Here is a 9,733-nt window from a genome sequence, read left to right as displayed (position 1 = left end):
ATATTGTTGAGGCTTGTGCTCCTTTCAATACACACAAATTAATGTGTCAAGTCTGCTGCAAATGTAAGTTGTAATTTGCCAATTCTTTTTGCAAATTGCTCAAATTATAGAGAACCAGATTCCACTATCCCTTCAGTCCCACCAAAAGTTCGTATAGACCTTTAGGTTTCTCAGTTGTTTCTAAATATCTTAATGTAATTCATGGGAACCAACACTAAATTCTTTTGAAATCCTTTCACTCAAACATAGGTATGGATAGATAATTGATGTGTGCAGAATCAGAAATATTCAGAAGTCTGTAAATGACTGCTTAGTTATTTTCTCTCTTCTGGGTCATAGAATACAGCCTGTCCTTGTTAGGAAAATTTAGGAGAATGGAAAAGTAATGGGACGGACTTCATCATCAATAGGCGAGGACTGTTTATTGTCAAAAAGCAGGTTTGGAGGTTGTGCGAGGGAGCTGAAACAGGATCTGAGTTTGTATAGGAGGACTGAGAAAGGAGGTAGAGGTTAATGAAAAGCCCCTAGGTCAAGGAAAGCGGGACCTTTCAGTTGGGCCCACAATGGGATGTTTAAAACTGGGATTATATGGATTGCCCTGCCTGCACTTAAAAGGAGTTCACACATCCCTGGGATTTTGCCTGTATTGTGTATGAGCCTGGGACAGCAGGGTGGGGGTCAATCCTTCATATTCCATCTTTAGATACATGAAATTATAAGGCCAAGTGGGGAGAAGCAAGTTCTTCATATAGGATCTTTGGATACATAAAAAAATTGGGCTGAGAAAGGAGAATCATGCAATTATGAGAACAAAGCAGATTCCACCATTTTGAACCCTGGAATATAAAAGGTGGAGGGGCATCGTGGTCTTTTCTGGTTACTTCCAGTTGTTGTGAGTGTGTCCAGGAGTCACTGGAGCTGGCGTCTTCAGGTCCAGGTCTGTGCTCGGTCCAGAGCTGTGAAAGCAAAGCCTCTGGTTGCCTGCAGTAATAGGATGTCCTTGACTTGGTCCCAGGTTTGAGTGAGGGCTGTTATCCTGTTAGAGAGAAACTTGAAAATGCTGAGTTCAGGCAAAAGGCTGACAAGGTGGCAGGACTAGTTGATATGACATCAGAAAACATAACCAGAGAATAAAAGCCAGGAAAGTTTCATTTGGATCATGAGCCTATAACCAGTCAGAAACTTGGGCTGGATTGGAGTAGTTAAGGGCCTGGTGAGAGACCTTGATCATTTCCTATAAATAGCAGGTAACAAAGGCAAGAATGTAAATTCCTGTGCATTTAGAAGTTAGACAGATATGGACATTAGATGGACAAGATTCTCAACTTGTTTCGGTTGTTCTCCTGGATCTGGTTAATTTTGAAAGGGAGGCACAAAGTGGCTGATGTAACATCTTTTCCTCTTATTCTTTTCCACTTTGTCCTGGTATCTAGGTGCTTGTGGCTGGGATATGGGCTTTGAACTCAAGGCCTGAGCATTTTCCCTGAGCAATTCTGCTCGAGCTAGCATTCTACCACTTTGAGTCACAGGGCCACATTTAGCAATTGGCTGGTTAATTTTTGAGCCAGCTTCCACCTGGCTCTTTGATGGTTAGTTGGGAGATATAGTCTCAGGGATTTGTCTGCCTGGGCTGGCTTTGAACTGCAATCTTTGCAACAAAAACCTTTTATCATTTCCAATGAAAGCAACAAGGAGATCAGTGAGAACAAGTGGAGTTTATGTGCACCCTGCCAAGAATTGATCAACAAATACTTGCCAGAACTGTGCAATTACAAAATTCAATAGATGGGATGAGAGTTTGAGCATAGCTTGTATGCCTAGAAAACCTGATAACTAAACTGTATGAGAGGCTCTCCTGGCCTATGCATGTTTCAATAGTATAACAACATAGCTGGCTTTTTCATATCAGGATGAGTAATATTTACAGAGACTGTCCCACAAGAGTCTCAGTGTTTGTAAATCTAAATCAGTATTTTACCAAGAATCAGGTGTGTGTGATGGAGTCAGGCAGGAGTCCAGTGTACCATGGTGGAGGTAGGATGGTCCAGGCAGGATCTGGGCAAGACTGCCTCCCTCGGATGAATTGTCAAAACTCCTTATTAGTTACTTACAAAATTATACGCAGACGTTAAAGAAACGACTTTAGATGGACATAGAGTATGACATGCTAGTTTTAATGTTAAATCACAGCCAACAATTACTTACCAACTTTACTCACAAGCTGTCTTTTAAGGCATACTCATAGCATGTCCTATACTAGAACTTTCTGGGGACAGAAACAGATATGTGGAACAAACATTTTAAGACAATTCTTACCTCCTTACTGGTTTGTTTTTCATCACAGCTGGCTAGGAGCTGAGCTGGGTCTCATTCCTTTTACTACTACCCTTGAAAAATGGTTTTCTCTTAACGAACAGCACATTTGATAGGAAATATCACTATCAAGAAATAGAAGAAGATAACTTGTTACACAGTTTTTATAAGGAGATTATGCTGAACAGGTTTTCACACACACACATTTAAACTAAAGTTCTAAGATGCACTTGGGCTTTTAAAAAATGAAAATCGGCCATACGTTTTTTTTGGAATTCCAGTGACAAAGTGATATTTTTTTCCCAATATGATAAAACCACGTGTTCAATGTCAGAATAGTAGGCAATACCAAACAAAATGCAAGGCAAATTTTGACAAACAGAATTTCAACCCTTAAACCAAAATTGATAACAAGAGCAGAAAACCTTTAAATCAATTTTGGTGATGAGGTGGATTAGTATATAAATTAAATATTTTAACTCTTAGAAGAGTGAAGAGGAGAGGGGAGTAATGTTGGTGGAAGAATGGGGGTTGTAGAAAAACCCATGATGTGGTCTTAGTCCCCCCAGATAGATTGTCTTGTACATCTCATTGCTACAATGGGTCAACCTGTATCCTTTCCTTGTATCTTAAATGAGGAAATGCTGGCTTGATTTATGTTGATTCTACTTGTGTAGACACACCTAAAATCACTCGCCAAGTCCAAAAGCACACAAATGAAATGCATCTTTTGTCAGTTGGTATACTTGTATTCTACACATTTATTGACAGGATACAAATTATTCTAAAATTTTAATACATTACAAATACTTTTTCTTATTTTCGTGACCAGGAAATGCAAGACCTCAGTCAGCATTTCTCACTTTAGACTTATCACATGGGTTGGTTAAATGTTGACCTGAGCTCCAGTCTTCTGTGGACTCACTCATTACTTAGGAATTGATGCTGGCTGTTTGAAAAGAGCTCAAGGAAAGATGCCGCACAACTTTATTCTTTACCGGGATATTCTCCTGCTGTTTTGGTTGTTGAGAGTGTCTACAAGAGCAAGCATTCCGTGGGGAGCAAGGAGACACCATATGACCTATACTTACTGAGATTTCTGGGTGATTTGCTCTCACTTGTACTGCATTTGCAAATCGAATCTGTCAAAACCTACCAGTTTTACGAGATAAGAAAAGTGCTAAAAGAACTCTTAGAGACAAATATATCTTCAACATATTTGGTTCCAAGCATTCCGTCTAGGGCATGTGCAACAAGTAGTGAAACTTGTGTTGGCTGTATCTATGTGTCTTTCTCCATGTGTGCATGTATACATGTGTATATGTATGTGTGTATTTGTATGTAGAGCAATATACATGTGTACATATATAAGGGCATATACACACATATATGCATATATAAATAAATATACATATATAAATATATGTGCATATATTTATATATATCAGGTGTTCAGTGATTTAATCTAGACTTCCCAGTACATTGTCATTCTCACAAAGTGTACATGATAAACTGTTCTGAGGATCTGCGCTCACTTTCCCCACTTCCTTGTTTTTCATCCCTGTGAACAACTTCAGCCTACTTTCCATAGGATAGTTTTGTTTTTGTTACTTACTGATAATAAAAGAAAAAGTTTGCTTGTAAAAGGAAAAGATCTTTTAGGACACAGGTTAAAAGTATCTTATCCGCCCCAATGATTCTTATGAGGAAAATTTGTAATAGTACTAAAAGTGACCAGGAATTCCTAGATCTGTTGTTTTGCCATTTAGAATGGCAAAGAATAATATCACGTCATTCTAACTCTTAAAGAATGCAAGGGTAACTGATGGTCCCTATCATGTTCCCCAAATCCCAGTGGGTCCTGGAGGATAATAGTAGCTCAGCAGAAATTCTAAGTAGCAGACATGGAGCATGAAAGAGAAAGAGAGGAAATAAGAGAGAATGAAAGAGAGAAATATCATAATACTGAAAGTGCATAAAAGATAAACAAGAGCTGTATGAGAATATTCATACTGCTATCTTTAGACTCTACATGTACATTTGAAGGTATTTGATGTATGATAACCCATCAACACCACATTCCTCAGTACCACATAAGCAGAAAAAGATGGAAGTGGTGCTGTGTCTCAAGTGGTAGCAATAGCCTTGAGATGAAGAACTGAGGAGCAGTACACAGAGTTCAAACAGACCCAGAGTTCAAGCCCCACAACCAACAGGAACAAAAACAAAAAACTAAATACAAAACTGTCTCTCAATTTTGTTGCCTCAACTCTGTAAAACCACTGCTTCAGCCTAGGGCTGAGATTTATGTGTGGACAATTATCAACACTCCTGATTCAAACTCTACTTGAAAAAATTTTAATCAATATTTTGTTCTTAATTTTGCTCTTTGTAAATTCACATGCACCTATAAAAAATGGTGTGGCCATCCCAGTAACATTCTCAAAGTAGCTCGTAATGATTACTTACAAAAAGTTGTATTATATTACAACAAGGAAAACAATGCTACAAATAAAGAAAACCAATAATTAAATATTAATGATTAATAAAATAAAAACCAAATACCATTGTTTCCAGTATTTGAAGTGGACTACATATTAGAGTTTACTATTTTCTCATATTCCTGTACATTTAAAACTTGCTAAGATTATGATGTTCAACAAGAGTTTTATAGGCTATGAGTAGTTTTTAAATTTATCCTCTAAGATTACTATTTATGTCTCATCTCATCATCTGTATATGGTTTATATAATCATTTTTGTTCCTCGCTAACATATAAAGTAAGGAAGACCTAAAGTTTTAACAGAAACTGTGTAGTTAACAAAGTCTTAACTCTTCGCTGTTTCTTCATACAAAGACTTTGCAACTTCTCATTAGTAAAGTTTCTATAAACTCTGAAATGTACATACTTAGTAGTATATGTCTGCCACCATAAATCTTAACTACTTTATAGAAAACTTATATGACCTACCAAACAATCTTAATTTTGGCATATAAGCAAATTCCCAAAATTAAACATAGTTAAAACATTAAAACTTTAAAAAAAAACTTAAACACTTGATGCAGTGTTCATTATGATAGGTGCCTTGTATAGAATAATTGAATTCCTCCTCCTACACATCTGTTGAACAACAAATATCTGGAATTATTTTGTTTTTGACATATCAATCTTTACTTTAGTCTTAAATGTGTGCTTATGTAAGAAATACATGGTTCTAAAATTTCACGACAATTCTTTTGAACTTTTTTTTGAATTGTCTAGCTCAAGAAAATCAATTCCACTTTATATATAAAAAATATTCTGTGCTCAATTCAGCAGCACATACACTAAAATTGGAACAATACAGAGAAGATTAGCATGGTCCCTGTGCAAGTATGACACGCAAATTCGCGAAGCGCTCCACATTTTTACAATAACAGATGCTGGAGGGGATGTGGCCAGAAGGGAACCTTACTTCATTCTTGGTGGGAGTGTAAGCTTGTTCAACCACTTATAAAGCAGTATGGAAGTTCCTTAAAAGATTCCATATAGAGCTCCCCTATGACCCAGCAATCCTACTTTTGGGCATTCACCTAGTCAGCAACAAGACCATATTAAAATTATCAATACAATGATGTTTATTGCAACATTATTTCCCATAGCAAAGATATGGAACCAACCCCGATGGCCCTCAGTAGATGAATGGATCAAGAAAACGTTGTGTGTGTGTGTGTGTGTGTGTGTGTGTGTGTGTGTGTGTGTGTGTGTGTGTGTGTGTGTGTGTGTATGGGAATTCTATCGTCCATCAGAAAGAATGACATCGCCCAATTTGTTACGGAATGGAAAGACTTGGAAAAATTATATTAACTGAAATAATCCAAGGCCAAAGAAATATCAGTCACATGGTATCCCTTATTGGCAATAATTAATATATGTTGTGGATAAGCAGAAAAGGTTAGAAGCTGTGTGCATATGAATAGATAAGGTGATGTTAAGCTAAAGGAACCCCAAGATAGGGACACAAGTGGTTTTTTTCTTGCTGTTGTTTCGAAAGTATTTATAATGTACAATGTGATTTTTTTTGTTTTTTTTTATATGTTCCTCCCACACAGAAATAAACATTTTTTACAGTCAACCTTGAAAAGCCATCTGGATAGACCATTTCTGTAATTGGTAGCAGAATATTATTGATCTTATTATTAAGGATGCCAGATTGCCTCATTTTGAGACAATTAAAACAGGAATTTAGTCAGCTGTTTTTGTATCATTAAGGTGATCACTGCAGCCCAGAGAAGCTAATACATTGAAAAGTAATCCTAGACCTCTAAAAACAATACAAAACAAACAAAAAACTCCAGTAAGCAAGGTCAGTCAAGGCTCCCATCACAGCCTACATAAAGTCAGGCAAAAAACTGAAGCTGGGGGTCATTTAGCTGATAAGTAATATATTTTTTATAAGGCAGGCTGAAATAAAAGCTCCTGAGAGAGGTAGGAAAGACTGACCAGAGGGACTAAAATTGGTCACACAAAGATTGGAAAATAGAATTTCTTATAAAACAAATAAATTATAGAAAGCCTGTGCATTTAAGAACAACACAGAAGACCAATTCCAGAAATGCACATTTTTCTTAGAGGTCAGCTTAGTGAATAATCAATGGAAATTTTTGAAATCTTAAATATTTGACCCATGTGGAAGTAGGACAATTTCTCAAGAGAAAGAAAAAGTCATCACTCTGTTAGGAGGTCCAATATCAAATTAAGAAGTAATCAAGCACAGATTTGTAATAAAAAGAGAAAACAATTATTCGAAATGAGGGATTCATTTGTTTTAATGTAAATATTTTTGATTTAGGTGCTAGCGATTACCATACAATTGATCCAGTCCCACAGTTGAGTTGACAGTGACTGCAGTATTCCCACATGAAGAAAAAGAGAAAAGTTACAAATGTCAGATCAAATGAGTTGAGGATGAAGTGTCCTAATATTAATATCTGAGGTATAGACACAGGTGAAGAGGTGGATTTTCTTTCATAAAAATCCCCCATTTTTAGCCTGCTGACAGTGGCTCACAGCTGTAATCATAGCTACTCAGGAATCTAAGATCAGAGGACTGCTGTTCAAAGCCAAGGTGGGCAGGAAAGTCCTTGAGGCTCATCTCCATTTAATCACCAGAAAACCAGAAGTGGCAATGTGGTTCAAAAGGTAAAGCATTCACCTTGAGTTGGAGAGCTCAGGGACAGTGCCCAAGTCCAGACTTCAAGCCCCTCGACCAATAACAACAACAACAAAAAAGTCTGCCTTTTCTTGGACTGCCTATAGCTTTTCTTAACATTCAAAAAAATTTTTTTATTACCCACTACAGGTAAGTCCTATTCTAGCTGTTGAAAATAGAAAGATTTTGTATCTTATGTCAAAAGGTTCATATTTGGGGAAACAAATACCCGCAGTAGTGACTTTTTTTCCAGTCCTTGAACTCTGGGCCTGGGCCCTGAACATGGTTATACTGGGAGCTTTAATGTGAGTTTGTTTGTTATTTATTGGATTACTGCCCATGAGAGGAATTACTGGGTCATAAGGGAGATCTGTTTAGTCTTTGGCAGAATGTCCGTACTGCATTTCAGATTGGTTGGACAAATTTAATTTCCCACCAACAGTGTAATAGAGTTCCCATTTGGCTACATCCACGTTAGCATTTGCTATTGTCAGTTTTCTTGATAATGGCAATTCAAACTGGAGGAAAAATCTCTCTTGTAGATTTGTAGGTACCTTCTAGTTACCATTAATGAATGAATATATGAAACCTATATTGCTCAAGTGTGCATTCCTTTCTCTTAGTATAATTTTCCCAAGCCTTTGATGTTCCTTAAGACTGGTGAACAGTCAACCTTTCTAATGGGTGAATAGAATTCCAGTGTGTGTGTGTGTGTGTGTATGTGTGTGTGTGTGTGTGTGTGTGTGTGTGTGTGTGTGTGTGTGTGTGTGTGTGTGTGTGTGCAAGATGACTATAGGCCTATGAGTTCATTTCTCAGCTTTCTCTTTCAACTGTAATTGTGTAATTCAATAATAAATTTGGATTGCTTTCTCTATTGCATTGAAGAATATTGTAGGGATGTTGATGGGTATTGCATTGCTAATTGGGGGCAGTATTGTAGTTTTCACAATGTTAATTCTTCCAACCAGGAGCATTGAAAGACTTTCAATTTCGCTTTTAGGCTTTTAAAATTTTCACAATAGAGGTCCTTCACATTTTTGTTAAATTAATTAATTCCTAGTTTTATTGTTGTTTTGTTTTGCTTAGATTTGATTTGATTTTGAGGCTAATATATATGAGGTTGTTTTTTGGATTTCAGCCTGGATCTTCCCATTGTTGGTAACACAGGAAAACTACTGATTCTTGTAGTTTTATACCCTGCTACATTGCTGAAGATTAGCATCACTTTTACTAACTTTTTTTGGGGGGAAGCTATAGGGTCCTTTATATAAAGTATCATTTCATCTGTGAAAAGGGATAGTTTTACTCCTTTCATATTTGGATCCCTTTTATATTTTTCTCTTGCCTATTGTCCTTGCTAGAAAATCCACTACTATATTGAAGAGTAGTAGAGAGAGTGGGCATCCTTTTCTCATTCCTGATTTTACTGTCTTCATGCCTCCATCGTTAGACACATGCTTATTTTCTCTTTGTCGTATACATACTCTGTATTATATTGAGGAAAGTTCCATGAATTCCTAGCTTCTCAGAGCTTTCAATCATAAAGGGGTATTAGAGTTTGTTAAAAGCTATTTCTACATCTATATAAACCATCATGTGGTTCTTGTCCCTGCTTCTGATGATGATGTGTGTTATGTTGATTGACAAGTATATTGAATCCAGCCATATCCTAGGATGAATAGTATTTGATCATAGCATGTTTTTTTTGTTAATTGTCGAAGTTGATTAGTGAGAATTGTATTGAGAAGTTATGCATCAATGCTTATCAAAGCTGGGTTCATAGTTCTCTTTCTTTGATGAGTCCCTAGCTGATTTGAGGAAGATTCTAATTCTAGCTTCTTAGATTGTGTTTGATAATTCCATTTCCCTTTCTATTCCATTGAAGAGTTAGAGCAGAATATTGTAAGTTCTTTTCAGGCCTTAATTTCATGGTAAATCTATTGAGTCCTAGATTTTTCTGTTGTGGGAAATTGTTTATTGACAGTTCATTTTCATTACTTCTTATGCATCACTTCCTGGTTCAGTTCGAGTATAGGAAAGCATCAATTACTCCAGGATTCTCCAGGTGATTGGTATATAGTTTTCAAAGAACTCTCTTATAACATTCACAATTTTGCTAATTTTTGTTATGATATCTCATTTTTTCTCTAATTTTATCTATTTGGGTGAATTCTCTTAGGAGCTCTTAGTAGCAATAACTCATCTACTCTTAATATATTTACCTAGTT

General features: G+C 36.5%; 1 non-coding gene across 1 annotated transcript; it reads left to right on the top strand.

The window, feature by feature from the left end:
- The first annotated feature begins 5,616 nt into the window (after nucleotides 1-5,616).
- LOC138839099 (U6 spliceosomal RNA) lies at nucleotides 5,617-5,723 on the top strand. The gene has a single exon (XR_011375841.1). It is a non-coding gene; the product is annotated as a U6 spliceosomal RNA (small nuclear RNA).
- The last annotated feature ends 4,010 nt before the right edge of the window (nucleotides 5,724-9,733 follow it).

This window comes from Dipodomys merriami, unplaced genomic scaffold, assembly GCF_024711535.1.
Source record: "Dipodomys merriami isolate MVZ:Mamm:240054 unplaced genomic scaffold, mDipMer1.0.p SCAF_292, whole genome shotgun sequence".
In the NCBI taxonomy this organism is placed as follows: domain Eukaryota; kingdom Metazoa; phylum Chordata; class Mammalia; order Rodentia; family Heteromyidae; genus Dipodomys; species Dipodomys merriami.
The sequence above is the reverse complement of the archived record's forward strand: the minus strand, read 5'-3'. Positions and strand labels throughout refer to the sequence as shown.